Below are 16986 nucleotides of genomic sequence, written 5' to 3' on the forward strand. Positions count from 1 at the left end.
TCAATCAGCATAGCCATCTTACACACTGAAATGTCACAACCTGTCCAATGTGGAGACACTAAATGTAGATTTTTATAGCGATTACAGATAGCTACGCTTCCTAAAGGTCCACAGCCCCTGTGAGGAGGAAATGTGAATAATAATTAGAAGGATAATATTACAGTTTTCTGAGATCTGTTATTTCCATAAGATAACTTTAGAGCTCGATGATTAATTTATTAAGAATTTATGCTTTGTGAAGAGTAGTAGTAGTAATATGGTAGACAACTCCTAGTATTAAGACATCCATCTTACAAAGCAAAACACTTTCCTTTACTAGTATACTACTAAGGGCTCTGACTCTGGCTGGCAAAGTGATATTTGGCAAATCTCTTGCTCCCATTGCACCCTTTTTTCCTTTTAACAACAATATTAAAAGGTAATAACAATGCTTTTGACAGAACAGGTTTCAAATGCCCAGATAGAACTTTATAGGATATTTTATTTATTTTATTTTATTGCCATCTTCAACGAAGCAATCCTGCTTTGATTATCTAGTTGACATGTCCTAGCACCTAGAATATCAAAGCCACAATTTCCCACAGATGGTATACTGACTGGTGTCAGAGATGGGACAGATGGAATGTCTAGAACAGCCAGTCCTAGGCCAAATGTGCAGGCCAGATTTGCACTATAGGTGAGAAAGCCAAGGGCCTGCTATAGTTTTGAAATCAACTGGAGTTGTAAAGTCAAGGGGATCACTGATGCTCTGAAAAATATTAGCTTCAGTTCACACTAGACTAATTGGGAAATCTACATTTTCAGAGAGCTCTCACAAAGAATTCTCTATCCATGCTGGGAAAAAAAGGATATGATTTTTTTTCTTCATTTGCAAAAATACCGTATCTTGATATACCTGTACAATTTTGGATGCATCTTCTTGGTCAATGCCAATGAGCAGTTCAGTGTGTCTGTAAAAATTACAATCAATTGATATGGGAAATGACTTCGATTTGAAAAAAAAAAAAAAAAAAAAAAAAAAAGCTTGTGACAGTGAGCTTTCATGTAGTAATTACTTACTGAAATTAAGATATTGAGAGAGCATATGTACTTCTCTTCAATTTCATCACATATTGTAGGACATGTAAATAACAGAATTCTTACTTATTTTTCCCTGATGTCAGGAAATTGTTAGTTAAAGTGAGTTAAACACCACCTCTTTCTTCCCCAGGAGCCAGGGATTTCTCAGTGGTCTTATATATGCCCATTGGAGATATAAGGGTTATTAAGTTAGATGACTACATCTCCTCCATATCTAAACAAGATCTAGTACAGAGCTCCATCATGTGAATTTAGTGACTCAAATCTTCATTAGCATTGAGAAATTGGTATAGTATTTGCTTGGATAGTATAGACATTCTTTCATTTCCAGTATTAAATTTGTTTAGTTGACATTCTAGGCTGATGTGACATACCTTTGTATCTGTTTTTTTGGGTAACCTTTTAAATAAGTCTTCTTCTTCTCCAGAGCTAGCTCTTAGAGGTCTTAGCTCCACCAATACTAACTGTGGAAGAAGCCATATCTGCATACCTTAGTTTTGAATTAGATAGGGAAAACAAGTTTTATCTACCCCGTATGTCTTCTTTGGATAGATTAAATTCTGGATTAAACATATGTTCTCTAGGGCACTCAAGTTCACATCAGCAAGTTCACATCAGCTCTTCTATACCTGTCACAAAAGGAACTAACAATGTGTAAGGGAGAATCTCAGGATTTCGGCCAATATGTAAACTGTGTAGACAGTTGAAGGACTAGAACACCAAAATAAAGAAAATACAGATATGAAGGACAGTTGCACTGAGGTGTAGCATTAAATAGACTGGTCTCTGCACCAAAAGGATGAAACAGGATTTTCCTGTGATAGCACAGGAAAAGTATTTTCTCAGGACAGAGGAGATACTGCTTTGCCTGCCAGAAGTTACCAACTCACAGCTCAGGTGATTGCTCCAAATCTTGCAAGTTTCCAAGGTTCTCAAAGCAGAGCACGTGTCTGTAATTCATATTATCCATCATTTCATTAAATATAAATGGCACCAGTATAGGAGCTTGAGAAACCCAAGTTTCAATATAATTGCTTGCTCTTCTGTATTAAGTGCTTGGCAATTTGTACCTCTCTCACCCAAGGGTTCTTGCCATTACACAATACATAAATAGTACATGCAGAGTGCATCATCTTCTACAATAGCTTCTGCATTAGATTTCCTTACAGCTGACTATTGAAAGCTGGAAGTTCAATTACATTCAGACAGGGAGCAGAAAATGTGGTGGTTTTTTTTGTTTGTTTGGTTGTTTTTTTACCTACTCATGAGTATTCCACACATACAGCTCCTGATGTATGTTATTTCCTTCTACTGACTATGATTTTGGTGATTCTTATGCTTAGATAACTACTTTAACACATGTGACTTCAGTGTTATTAGTGTATTGATACAAAAAAAGTGCCTAAAAAGTAGGTGCTATAGTACTCAGTGTTGTGAAATATTTTTGTAGATCTAAATATTTGATCTATTAGATGCTGTCCTTAGTTAAGCTATCATCTATTTGTTGCTGTTCTTACTATTTGAACATCAACATACATAATATATTGCTCGAACAACTCACTCAAACAAGAGCTGAACTTTTATACAGAGACTATGCAAGTTTCAGCTCAGGCACTAATGAAAAAAATAATAGTAAGTTACAGATACTATCAAAGATGTTATGTAAAGGTTTTACTTTTCAATAATATAATATGAAGTGTCTTGTGTAGCAGATAAAAAATAATCCAAAAAGTCTCTTCATTACTGTTTAGATTTGGTCCTCAAATATGTAGGCCTTTTTTCCAGAAAACCTTTTATTCCAAAGTGAGATTCATGTCTGCATAGATATGAAGCATAAAGCTATGAACTATCTATTACAATTCACCTACATCCTTAATTTAGAATTATAATGTAAATAACGTAAATTGGTCTTCTGTTGGTTCTAAGATCAATAGTGAGTCTCATGTTTTAACCATGTAGAAAGTGAACAGAAAGATTTTTCTGTTAATTTGACTTAGTTTTTCCCCCATTTTAAAGGCAGCAGTTTGAAAGACAGAAATAAGTAAACTTATTCAAATAAGTAAGTAAACTTATTTAAAGTACCAATGCTAATGCTGCTGCTGTGAACCTTGAAAAATTGAGAATCATCAGTGCCAGAATCTCCAATGACCAGTCCAGTGCTCCAGATCCCAAATCAGGTTGATATTGACTCTTTGTTAATATATAAATCATTCACTGAAGCATTGCCAGTCAAAACAGAATAGCATTTGTGTGCATGTGAAGGTCTGATTGTTCCTGCCAAGAGTGACTCATGTTTAAGGGGTACAAAGGAAAAAAAGGCTCTGAATGGATAATTAGGGTCTGGGGTTTTTGTTGCTTGTAGCTTGTACCAGGATTTCTACCTGTGTGAAATACTGCCCAGTTCAGAAAGTTTAATACTTGTTTATACGGAAATGACTGTACAAATTATTAATGAATGAAAGCTCAGGTTCACAGAATATGCCATGTATGCGAATGAAGATCATATAAAAATGATTATGCTACATGGATGAGCTAGGAATGAATGATTGTCTTGATTTTTTCCATATTTTGTTTCAGAAGAAGATTAGGTTTTATAAATTGACTTGTACATTCATTGTTTTTCCTAGCTGCTGTGCTAACAGAAATAAATGAGAGCAGAACAGAACTGCTTTCAGTGATCATCACTTACATGCTGATAAATGTAAGTTGCTCTGTTTATTGCATATAGTACTGTAGTGGGCAAAGATGTCTCAAGCTTAGAGCCATATTTGTGATAGCAGTTGTAAATACATAACAAAAAGATAACCCCTCTCTATCTGAAAGCCAACCATTTAATTCCTCATCAACATGGGACATTTATCAATTATATTCCTTTGTATATCCTCTTAGTTACTACCCTCTTCTTGGAATGCAAGTAACTACTCACGTTTAGCTGAAACAGCCTCCCAGGCAACAGAAAATAAATAAATAAATAAATCATTAATAGATATGTGTGTGTGTGTATATATATATGTATATATATATATATATATATGTGTATATGTATATATATATAAACCCACAAAATAAAGGGATCATGCATGCATTACTGCATTAAACTGTACTAGTTTAATTTAATATCTTTGCTTTGGAGAGTCTCACTTTTTCATATAGTGAAGCAACAAAGAAACACCTAGAAACTAGATAGAGGAGGCCATCAAATATTGTGGTCAGCACATCATCAGTGGCCGCAGCAAATCAGGATCTTCATCCAGAGTCAATATTTCAGCCAAAGTAGGATGAATTCCTGCTCTCTACCTTCGACAGCAATTTGGATGCTAACTTATAAATGACTTGTAACAGTTAAAGTCTCTGTATGTTGGAATATGACTGTGGAAACTCCTCAATTAGAGTAGATATTTAAGTCTGCACTCAAATGAGCATCTGTACTGAGAATTCTGTAAGAATTAAAGAGTTCAGCCTGATATTCCAATGGTTCCTCTGCAAGATTATGCATTAGAGTGGGGTTGTGTTTGACACTCCTCTTTTAAATCTGTTACTTACTATTGACAAGACCACTGTAGACTTGTACCTGAGAACAAGTATATGCATTCATTCATTCTTCTGAGAGATTTGAAACAGCAGCAGTAGAAATTAATCATAATTTTTTACCAACTAAAAACCTGATGGGAGGAAAGAAGACAATAAACTTCAGCTCTTCCTGACAGCTGACCTTTCAAGATTAAAAAAGGATGATAACAATGCAAAATAAGTCTTGAGCTGGTCAAAACGTTATCCATCACATCAGCCAAGGCCCTGCTTGCAATGTCAGTGCTTAAGACTCTTTGTTCTGGGTCTGTAAAGCCTAATCATATTTTTATACATGCATGAAAGAATAAATTTAGTGCATACTAGACAGTAACTGGTAAGACTGTTTTGGGTGGGTTGAAAATGTGAACTTTCAATGCAACATGCTTTGACAATAGAAAATTCATGATTCAAAACAACTGGTAATCCAGTTCTGAACTCCACATAACTATACTACCCAATCCACCTATTTAAGTATATAGGCAGGCTCTCCTGAGAGCCCAGAAAAAGCAATGCCTTTCCCGTTACTTACATGAACTCTATGTGTCATTTCAAAAGATGTAATGAAATCAAGAAAACAAATACTTTCATAAACAGCGATCTCTGGATACATGGATGTTTATAAGTTCAAATCTCAACCCTCCCAAAAGATCCTTCATGAAGTACCACAACTGAGGTTGTATGTTAGTCCCTGCTGTATATGACTGTTTGTCTTCCTGTTTCAGCTTCAGCCAATTTCTTCTATCCCTTTCTTACTCTAAATTAAACTGTCAGTGTTTTGATTCAGTCAACAATGGGTGAACCAGTAATTGAAATAGAATAATTGTTTCAAGAAGTGGGCTTTTTGATAATTACGTTTATAGGAACAAAATCATTTTTCAGTGTGTACCAACCAATGTAACAAAGTGACAGTGCGCTACTTAACATGGTATTTCCCAATACAATTTTAATAGCTGCCCTCATAGGATGCACAAAAAGTGTACAGAAAGACATTGTTTTGAACCCTGTGTTACATCTCTGTCATCTTGACTGCAATGTTTAAGGGATCTAACAGAAAATTATTTCCTAAAGACATAATTGTACTGTGTAGAAATATTTCATTTTCAGTAGGGGGACAGACGTTTTCTCATTCAGTTAAGACTCAAAACAGAAGACATGAAAGTTTTGTCTGTAGTGAGAGATGGAATTTCCACTATTTTGGATTTAGAGGAATAAATCAATTAGTCAGTCACATTGCCATGTGTTTTTCAATTTTGTGTGCAAACAACACATCTTTTTTCCTTGATAAACAAAAGGGTCAATGAGAAATCTTTACCGTAGGTTTGGGAACAACTGTCACACTCTAGTTCTACAATGAAAATTTAAATTTTATGTAATCAAATCAATAAAATTAACATTGATTTAATGTAGGAATGTATTAACTTTTCCAAACAAATGAGAACCCAGCCTGAAGAAATCATAGGTGTAGTTAAGTGTTACTGCTTTTTCATTTCTTCTCTGTATGTGGATTTTCCCCTTGTTTGCAATTTTCTTTCTTTGCAATTGCCTTAAACATATTCCTTTACTTCAATGACTGAAAAAAACACATCTTTAACATACTCGTACTCATCCTATTATTATTGTTGTTGTTATTATTTCCCTCTTACTTTTAGTGAATTTCAGTCTCTTCAGTTTATGCTGGAATCTTAATCTTGAAAAGCCACTTTCAATTTCTACATTCTTTAAGGGTATTTAACTGTACAGTGCTTTCCACTAGGATAGCTTTATGACTGAGGTTCTATGTATCATGTGAAAGATGCTGAGGATATGTTTCAAAATTAACTTTTTTTTTTTTTTTGAACACATTGCTGACATATTCATACTTGCAGAGTGAATGTAGATATAAATTACAATCTATTGTTTATTATAACTCTAAACAGGCCTGAAACAATTGGCAGGGTATTCTTAATGACTCTTTCAGTCAGTTCTTACTGCTCTAAATAAACCAAAAGTCCTTAGTAGCAGATGATGACACTATATATTTTTGTAAATCATTAATAATATTGCAGCACTGAGAACATTCTGGGTACTGAGGATGAATGTAGGGTTACTATGAACACCTGAAAAGCATTAAAAAGTCAAAAGGCAAGACTACACACTTTTCAAGCATGACTATAGGCCAAGAAAAAATGCACTTCTGGAGTTCTGGCAGCAAAGGGTGTTTGCCACTGCAGCCTCAGTGGCATTTCATCAGAGCACAGCAACACAAGTGACAGGTTGGAGGCCCAGCAGAAAACAGTCAATAAAACCTTCAATGTGTTTCAAGATGCCATCAATAAAAGCCAGTTTTTCTACCTTTCCTTCCACCTAGCCTGTGCTTTAGTTTAAACCAGAGGAATTCTAACTCTCCATTGTAAAGAAATAAAACAAACATAAAACCTGATATGACTCCTTAGGTTACAATGACACAGTCTTTCTTGTTCCTGTTCTATCAAGTGACCATACTGTGGTTGTTCAGGAAACAGGACCTGCTTGTCTTGTCAACAAGTATATTGACTCATATTGACATTGATTCATTGCCTTTTCCAAGAACTGAAGATGCAGAGTTCTTCAATTAAGTGGCTGCAGTATTTACAGTGTTCAGTCTTTAGAATAGAAACAGATACCTTGAATCAAGCCCTATCTATTTGTGAATTTAAATTTGTAAAGCTTTAAACCAGCATGATTTTTTTTTTTTCCTCTAGAAAAATGCAACTCTTACCTTTTAGAATCCCATTCTGGTTCTTCTTTCTGGAAAGAACAATTAATAATATCATTGTTTTTTATATACCTAATTCTGAGTGAATGTTCTATCACACCTCAGTAACTTGTACCTCAGTAAAGTTCATTAAGTGTTACAATAATATGGAAATACAAATACCAATTGACAGGGATATAGGGAAAGAAACTGAATACAAAATTAGTCAAAACAAGTAGGATTTTGCTTCAGCTTTGTAGTTCAGTAAGGATAATAAACAGTAGAAACTAGAAAAAAATGAAGAAAAAACAATTGTATAATAAATGTTTTTGAAATTTAGCTACATGAAATTGAATGGCACAATCTATTAACCCACAGCCATCATTTTGAGACTGAAAAGACTGTCAAACTCAAAGTATTCCCCTGTTTCCTCCACAGATTTACTCCCTGAGGAGAAAAGGTAGATGGCGTAGTTATTAATAGTTTCTGAGATATGGTTTCTTAAGTATGGAAATGAGAACAATGCTCTGAGTGCTCATGACTAGCAATTTTATCATATCATAAGTTAGTGTTACACAGTACTGCAAAATAGTAACCTTAAACCAGCCCCCAGAAATGATAAACAACGTGACAGGAAATGCATACAGTTAGTAATATGCTATATAACTCAATTGAGAAAACAAGCACTGCAGACCAGAGATCAAAAAAATCAACATTGTGATTAGCAACTATCAAACAGATCTAATGCTTATTACAATTTTGTTTTAACATGTTCTGGTCAGATCTGTTGTTATCTCAACCTTTCAAGTCCCATGTTGGGCGCCAAAAAGGACTGCTGTGGTTTAACCCAGCCTGCAGCTCAGCACCACTCAGCCATTCTCTCACACACCCCTCCAGTGGCATGGGGCAGAGAACTGGGGAGAAAAAAAAAAAAAAAAAAAAAAAAGTAAAAGCTTGTGGGTTGAGAAAAAGACAGTTTAATAGGACAGAAAAGAAAGAGAAATAATAATAACAATAACAACAACAATAATAATAATTTGTACAAAACATGTGATGCACATTGCAATTGCTCATGACCCACTGACTGATCACCATCCCATCCCTGAGCAGCGGTCCCCCCAGCCCAGCCAGCGGCTCCATATTAATTGTTCAGCATAATATCCTATGGTATGGAATATCCCTTTGGCCAGTTTGGGTCACCTGTCCTGGCTCTGTTCCCTCCCAGCTCCTTGTGCACCCCTAGCCTCCTCACTGGAAAGGCAGCATGAGAAGCTGAAAAGTCCTTGGCTTAGTGTAAGCAATGCTCTGCAACAATGACAATATCAGCATTTTATCAATGTGACTCTCATCCTAAATCCAAAACACAGCACCATACCAGCTACTAGGATGAAAATTAACTTTATCCTAGCTGAAACATGGACAACCACTTTTTCCATCATTCTCAAATATTCAAAAAGAGTTCAGTTTAAGTATACATGACTGATTATATATTAAGTTAAACACATTTCAACCCAAGTGTTCTGTTTTAAGTGGTTTTTTTTGTTTGTTTGTTTTAATTATTCTCTACAGCTTTACCAAAACTGTAAAAATATAGATGTTTTTGTTTATATATATGTTTTTATATTTTTTATATAAACCTGTATTAGGTTTTATATAAATCATTGGACAATAACATGGAACTCCAGTAGAAGATTTACAAATTGTACTTAACTCACTCATTAAATAGTTGTTTGCGGAAAAAACTCACATTACCCAATCTTCATCGTAACTTAAACTCCAAATAAAACATAACGTTCCTGTGTTGTTTTTTTTTTTCCTTTTCCCTTGAAGTCCAACATTTAATTCATATAACACTACAAAAAAAAAAAAAAATGTTTAACATTACCATAACTTTTTATAGCTTAATAATAAAGAATTTGCCACATACTGTTTTCTGAAATGTAACCTCCAATGAATACACTATATGATAAGCATATCATTAAGTATAACTCAACATACTGGTAGATTGTTTCAGTGCAGAGCTTTTTTGAAAGACATTTTTAGGACATTGTGAAATAGCTTTTTGACAGATGAAATATACTCAAGAATGTTAGTTATGCAACCTTAAGAGTCAAATCATAATTATATGTACTGTGCTTTGTTCAGTTGTGCAACATGTGAACTGGACAATTAGGTAGGTGAAAACATTCATTTTCCTTTCTCCTTGCTATAGAAAGTGGTATTGCCTAAAGTTGAAGTACCATTAATGGTTTCATATGGTGATTCACTGTCAATTTTCAAACCATTTGACAGTAATTCATGCCTCTAATGCAGTTTCATTTCTGACTCGTAAATGCAAAAGCAGACAATGGGTCATTTCTCTTTCATGACTGGTAGTAAGCAACTAGTGAAAACATTTTATGATTTCCAGTTCTTGAAGGAGGAGTACTTGCAGGCAAAATACATTCTTAACCAACCAACCAACAAATAAACAACACGCCAACTATTAATTGTTTTCTTAACTGAAAGAATGACTTTGTGCTAGAAATTCATAATTATTGTATCACCAAGTGGTACAATGATGCTAGAAAAATGCAAGTCAAGATCGAATGGGTGGCGACTGACAAAATTATAGTTCTATTTGAGAACGCTGTTTAGTTCGTTTCTTTTCTGAAATTCCTACCTGGCCGTACCAAGCCAACCAAGAATACATCTTTGTCCATCTCCATCACAGGGTCTAAAGGTTGCAATGAAACCTACCTGGCGGCTGAGAACAGACTAGCAGTTCAATGCAGCCAAGTGTCCAATAAATGCAATGTTTCTCTAGCATAAACACCTCACCTTTGTATAAAAATTTCCAGATGTTTCTGGTAAGCCATTGAGATCAGATCAGAAGGAGCTGATTTCCATTGCTGTTTCAAAACTACCATTGGCGTACAGCCCTCCTTTCCTTTTCCCAATTAAAAACATTATCTGTACATTGAAGGAAATGGTAATTACCTTGGCTATTAATGAACATCACTAGAAATTTCCTTCCACTACTGTTTTCCTCCACCATTTTTTTCTTTCTTTTTATTTCCCTAATTTAAAACATAGGATAATAGTCTTTTTTTTTTTTTTTTTTTTTTTTTTTTTTTTTTTTTAACAAAAAGTCAGCGTGCATATAACTCTTTCAATGCTGTAAGATTATATTTGATGCAACACTGGGTTTCTATCTCCCACTACAAAGATATACTCAGTGGTTTCAGTCTTCTCTTTATTCATGTGGCAAATGAATGAAATGAGAGATGTACCTTAAGTAAGAGGTAGGTTACCAGCCTAATTAAAACATATGTTTAGTGAGGATATCTGGTCTTCAATCTTGACCCATCAGGAACTTAATTTTATACACACGTAACAGTTTTGTCTGTCTCGGTCTTCCTCATGCGTTGTTTTCTTTCCTCTGCAAGTTAGTTCCAGATCTGAGAGGAAAATAACCACAGAATAAAGAGGACCTAAACAGGCCATGCAAAAATCATTTCTAGAATGAAAAAAAAAAAAAAAAAACACAATAAGAAAAAAGGAAAAAAAAAAAAAGAAAAAGAAAAACAAAACAAAACAAAAAAAAAGCAGTGAGCCTAAATTTAGTTGGTTTTGCAATTCAGAGCTTCTATTCAGGATTTATTAGCATATCATAAGATAAGGAATTCTGTTTTCTTGCATATTTTGTTTGAAATCCTGACCTCATTTAACTGCATTGTTCAGTAACAGGGTTGCATAAACATCTATGACCCTTTGGTCCAATTTAGTCCTATTATATTTACATAGTGTTAAAATATTAGCTTTTAGATTTCAGTTGTCTGGCTAAATTTAATAACTAACACACTTTACCAGCTTTTATGATATGAACAGATATTTACTGCCTGCATGATGGTAATAATAATGTAGCAAACTGCACAGTTATTTGACAAACTGCCTTCTTCACATCTTCTGCCCTTTGTGAACTAGTCCATAAGACTTCAAATGTTTTGTCTGCCATTTTTTTAATCCATATTAAAACCTCTTGCTTCTTTTGCCATATACTGGCCTCCAAATGACCATCATTCATCACATAGCTTAAACTTGTTACCAGTCACAGTCTAAAATATGAAAATGTGATATATTATCACTCATTAAGAATAAAAATGGAATGGGTATTGCAGTAGAAAACAAAAGCTATTTCTTTTGCAAGGACAGAAAGATCAGGTCCATGGTTTGTAAATCAGTGTAGTATGCAGAGCATTTTATGATTCAAAGGAATAAAAAGAGCCTATATAAAACGGAAGATCATTATCACCATTTGCTCTTTCAATCAGAGAATCCATGCTGTGACTGTGCAGGACTTCAAGATACAGAAACTAATGCTGTATTCAAATAAACACAGAAGCACCTTGAAAAGGTCATTTCTTACCATAGCTCTTTCCAGGTTTCGGACTGTAACAGTGAAATCCTGTAACAATAAAAGCATCATCAAATGACAGTGTTGGATTGCAAACCCTGTCAATTAACCTTAGAAGGAAAGTACATATATATATATTCCTCCCTTCATAGGTCATGCTATGAAGGGAATATTCTTCCCTTCATAGGTCATGCTATAACTGTTAGACTACAGTTAATTCATGGTATCACATAAAGCTTTACAAAATACTTTTGTGTTTCTGAAAACTAGAATTACCTGAAAAAGATAAAAAAAAAAAAAAGTCCCACATCAAGCTTAAGTCTTTTCATATTTAATAATATATTAATCCAAGCATCATATTTTCCAGTGTCATTAAAAACAAAAACAAATGAAAAAAAAACATAGGATATAATTATGCAGAAAAGAAGACTTGGTAACAATTTTTATAATCAATATCCCAAACCTAGGGAGAGCAGAGAGTAATATTTAAAACGAGCTCAAAGTAGTCTGAGATATTGATTTGATTCCACTACAGCATATTCCCAGCACTGCTATTCTCTGTGAGTCTTATGGGTATAATTATTCTGTCCTTCAGGAACTATACTGGTTAAGGAAAAAATGACAAAACTGAATACATTTTGTCTTATATATTTTTTAGTACCATATTGCCCTTTAATACTGTGTAGGAAGGTATTTTTTTCTGTCGTTTGTTACACACTTTAGAAAGATGGAATGATTGAAAGTGGGTAGCTCTTGACAATTTTCAGGTAGGTTTATTCTTTCATAAGCTGTGCATCCCATATTCTTACATAAATCTAGGATGCTTTCTGTTGTTGGGCTATCCCCAAAAATAAAGACAACAATGACTTCATTTTCTCCTGTCAGTTTTCCTACTTGTAAGGGAGGATAAAAATTATATTTACTAACTAGCAAACCTACCGCACAAGATGTATGGGAGGATGAACTTGTTGACAAGCTGCATTCTGGAAGCCTAGTAAAAAGATCAAACATCTATTTAAATGTGCAGTGCATGTGCATTTCTATAAAACTTTATACATTTCAAAAGTTTTTACTTACTTTTTGGAAATTAGTAGTTGCTTGAAGATGAAGGTCTCAGCTTAGCTAAACACAAAAGTAGAAGTTTATATTTCAAAACTGTTAAAAACCTGTGATAATCAGGACACCCTGAGAGTGTGCAAGTCTGCTGTTCTATGCAATACTAACAAATATTCACAAGATGAAGCATAGCAGTCAGGACATTGTTGACTGTACTGCTAATGGAGAAGTGTCTGCTGGAAATGATCACCTTATATGCAGGAAGTGGGGGAATGGTCTTAGTTCTTTCCTTAGACTGAGCTGTATCCACCTCACATCTGCTATTTCCTTTGCAGATGCTTTAACCATGAAAACGTATGCAAGATGCCCTCTTCATGATATAATTGTAGATTTTCCTATTAAGGATACAAAACTGACCAGAACAGAGACAGAAAATACAAGACACGTTATGATTATGTTGTCTCTTAGAGAGTTACACATAAGTCCTTATTAGTATTTAAACATGTAGCAGTGTTAGGCATTGTCAACTGACCTTTGGATTCCCTTGAGCTACACACTGAATGTAAAAAGGCATGGTGCATGTTCATGCTGAAATATACAGTGCAATATCATCAATTTCATATATTGGAAGTTCTCTGTTTCTAAATTTTTCATACTTTATTGTACCTCCTTAGTGCTGCTTATAGAATTCTCATCACTGCTGTATGTGTTGTTTACTACTTTTCTATGTATTAAAGCACACAATACATTTTAGATCAAGACAAAAACTTGCATTTGTCTTTTCTGGAGTCTCCACTAGGATCTAAGAGAACTGAAATCTTTATCTCAATGGGAAAACATCTTGAAAAAACATGTCTAGAATTTTATTCTGTTTGTGTGAATGAAATTGAAAGGAATGAAATTCAAAGCAGTACAGCAAAAGTGTACATTCTTAACCAAAAGGTAAATATCATCAAAGTAAACTATCCAGATATATATCACTATGCAAGATTGACTTCTACAAAACCAATTTCAGTATTTTTATATATGTGCCAAGAAGACTCCATGTATGCACATATTCATAAATACATACATGTTAAAATAAAAATCTCAAAAATATTATATTGAGTAGATTACCAATACATAGGACACTCATATAAAGGTTCTAGATTTGAACTACATCCAATGAATATTTCATCCACCTATAAATAAATTCTAGCTTTTAGATTTTAGTATTTCTTATCAGCACGCCATGATTTTATATTCTGATCCATTATAAAAATTGTCACAGTCTGTGTAATGCTTTCAGTGCATTTTAGTTTCACATTTTAAAATTCCATACGTAAGGATATGACTGTGATACTAAGACTGTTCAAGATTGCTCTGGCACTAGAGATCATTTATGGCATACATCCCCATTATGCAAGTCTTGAATCCCCAATAATCTACTGAAAAGCATTACACTCTGATTTGCTATTTTTATTTTCTACCAATAAAACTTGTTCATCTGTCTTGGGAAATGCTTATATTTTAAATATCCTCATTTGTTCAGATCTATCAAGCAACACTGTTGCTTGAGAATACAACAGTATTCTCAAGCCATTATGCCCACTACCCAGTCTCCATTCCACTAAACCCAAGGGATTTAGGTTCAGATTTTAACCTTTTATTACCTCAGAATAATTCATCTGTATTTCAGGCAGGTTTTATGGAGAGGCAGCTATCCATTAGAAAGCATTAATCTGTAAATGGTGCAATCAACTACATGCTTGTATCGCCTGATTACGAAAGATCCCAGTTCTGCTGTACTCCATAATAGCATATAAAATTATTCTATTAACTGCTTAAATCAGTTTTAGTTTAAATGATTCCGGACAAGTAACTTTCTCCTGTATGGTCTATACTACCATAAATCATAGGAATCAAATCCCCTTTCTCATTTACCCCAACAGATTATAAAGTTAGTAAATGGGAGTAGCATGAAATGAGAATTTGGCTTGACTATGTAAAGATGATTGAAAAGGGGATAAATCCAATCAGAATAGGTTCTAATGTAAGCTTTATGAATATATAGATACTTTAAAAGAAATAACAATCTTATACAGCTCATTCTCAATGCTGAAATATTTTGGCAGCTCCAGCTTTTGTTGGATTTATATCTACTTACATCTTAGATGGGGTTCAGATAAGAAAATATTTCCTGTTTGAATATGATTTTTTTTCAAGTACATCCATTCAAAATGAATAGACATCGATAGATATATTACAAAAATATCACAGATATAATATGTAAAGACTTAAAAAGTATTTTACATTCATAATGACAGTATTCCCTTAACAACCAATCACATATCAAAAACTTTTATTGCAAAATATTTTAAAGTTTAATATGCATATAAACTTCTATTAGAAAGATTAAAGTTTTTATCCAAAGTCCAATGGATTCAATGCAGTCTTTATACTCATAATGTACCTGTGAGCACATTTAGGTTTACAAAAGACTGAAGGAAACTCTCTTCCTAAATTGGTTTAAATTTGCTAAAATTAAATAGAAAGTAGCAAATGGAGATTATTGAGAGAGAGAATGTAATTAACATGTTCTATCAGACTTCAGCACTTTGAACAATTGCAGGAATTAGATAGACAGATTTTTATCTAAATTCAGTAACAAAGTATATGAGACAAAAAAGAACTACACAGAAAACCATAAGGAAAATATAGTGCAGAACAGGAAAATCAAATACTGAGAATCCGAGATCTGATTCCGTTGAAAGAAAAAAAAATGTTTGTTGGTACATTTATCCCAATGTAAGCTTATGAAATGAACATTTAGGGACTATAGCCTCCTCTCAGGCTTGTATATTAACATATAAATATATTTAAATTGACTATTTTAAGGTTTGCCTAGGTTTCTCTCTCTATATGCCTCCCCTTGTTTTTCTCACTTTAAGATAACAATGAAAATGTCCAGAACAGTTGTCCTACTCTGTAAATATAGTTGAATATATTTTTTACAATTTCTAGATTTCACATTAGTCAATTCTGTCCTAGGCTTTTTTCCAGCTTCTTTAAATTTCACTCAACTACCTGCATAAAGCCTCCTTGTTAAATAACCATTGCAGTAGTCATAAACTCTTCTAGTTCCCCTTCTTTGTCCTTTCCTAATTCTGTCTATTCCCTTCTCTTTGAAGATTCTGGATATTCTGTCCTGACTGCTGCATGATGTCCTTCAGCTTTGACTCTGATTTTGCTGGAAAGTATCACTGTTCAGCATCTCTTTTCTGTCTGTACTGGGTCTTACTGGAAGTTCATTTTCTTTGTCTGTATGGTGCTGTGCTCTGCATTTGTGGCTAAACCACTACTACTAACACACATTGTACTGCTGGACAGTGTTTGCATGCCATTAAGACTTTCTGTCTCTCTTAACACCCCCAACCCAAAAGTGAGTAAGCTGAGTGTGGACAAGAACATGGGAGAGGACACAGCTACTACATCTGACCCCAACTGAAAAAAGGCATATTCTATATCCATATGAAGTTGTGCTCATCAATAAAAGCTGGAAGAAAGGAGGAGGAAGGGGAAAGACATTCAGTGTTACAGGGGTTTGTCTTTCCAAGAAGCTGTTAAGTGTGCTGAAGACCAGCTTTCAAAGAAGAAGCCGGACAAGTGCCTGACTATAGGAAACAGTGAACAAATTCCTCTTTCAGCATTCTTCCCTCTACCCCCCAGAAAAAGGAAGTGAGCAAGAAGCAGGGTGGGTGTTGGCTGCTGGCTGGATAATGTCACTTACTGACACAGATTGATCATTCATTATGGGTTCTTCACAGAGAGGGTGGTTGCACACTGGAACAGGCTCCCCAGGGAAGTGGTCACTGCACCGAGCCTGTCTGAATTTAAGAAGAGATTGGACTGTGCACTTAGTCACATGGTCTGAACTTTTGGGTAGACCTGTGCGGTGTCAAGAGTTGGACTTGATGATCCTTAAGGGTCCCTTCCAACTCAGGATATTCTATGATTCATTACTATATAAGTCATTCACAAATGTCCCAGTCTTTTCCATCCAGAAATTTCCAAACCATAATAACTTTTTTTTCTTATGGATATCTACATGAACATATCTAAATCAGTTCAGAATCCTCCCCTCCATGAAGCATTCCTTGTTACCACCTTGTGTGATAACTCTGCATACTGT

The sequence above is a fragment of the Anas platyrhynchos genome, chromosome 5 (assembly GCF_047663525.1).
Source record: "Anas platyrhynchos isolate ZD024472 breed Pekin duck chromosome 5, IASCAAS_PekinDuck_T2T, whole genome shotgun sequence".
Classification (NCBI taxonomy): domain Eukaryota; kingdom Metazoa; phylum Chordata; class Aves; order Anseriformes; family Anatidae; genus Anas; species Anas platyrhynchos.